The following is a 773-nucleotide window of genomic DNA, read 5'->3' as shown; positions in this document are numbered from 1 at the left end:
ACCTTTTGGGCTCCAATGGTCCAGGAGTTCAAACATCTTTGTGGAGGCTCTTTACGGCTACCCAACCTGCTGGTCTAAAAAGACCCAAAAAAGAATACAGATACAGAGCCCTTCAAGCTTGGGTGTGCTCCCCTTTTGCTGTTCTATATACTGGTGATTTTGGCACATTAGAGATATTTGAAGATAATGGGGTCTTTGCTACTCATTGTAAAAATTGTGTTTTAATCAATTGTATTTATTCTCATTTGAATATAACTTCTTTTGTCATTGTTCAACAACCCCCTTATGTTATGTTGCCTTTAAAACTGGATACCCCTTGGTATGATGATATGGGACTACATGTCTTGCAGTTAATGTCAGATATTTTGCAAAGAAAAAGATTTGTTGCCTTTTTAATTTGAGGTATTGTAGCATTATTTGCTATTATAGGTTTCTTGACCACCTCTGCTATAGCTTTGGTCCAAGAAGTACATACTGCTGAACATGTTGACGAATTCACCAAAAATGTTACCATAGCCTTAATGACACAAGCAAAAATTGATCAAAAACTTGACACACGAGTTAGTGCCTTAGAAGAGGCAGTAGTGTGGATGGTTGATCAGATCCAGGTTCTACAAACTAGAATGCTGATTAGATGTCACTCGCAGTTTAAATGGCTCTGTGTCACTCCTTTAATTTACAATGAGTCAGAAGTCCCATGGGAAAAGGTTAAGAATCGTGTTTTGGGAGTATGGAATCATTAAGACATTTCTTTAGATTTAGCCTCTTTACGC

Source organism: Echinops telfairi, unplaced genomic scaffold, assembly GCF_000313985.2.
Source record: "Echinops telfairi isolate 266 unplaced genomic scaffold, ASM31398v2 ScPeMD7_31;HRSCAF=116, whole genome shotgun sequence".
NCBI classification, from domain to species: Eukaryota; Metazoa; Chordata; class Mammalia; order Afrosoricida; family Tenrecidae; genus Echinops; species Echinops telfairi.
The sequence above is the reverse complement of the archived record's forward strand: the minus strand, read 5'-3'. Positions refer to the sequence as shown.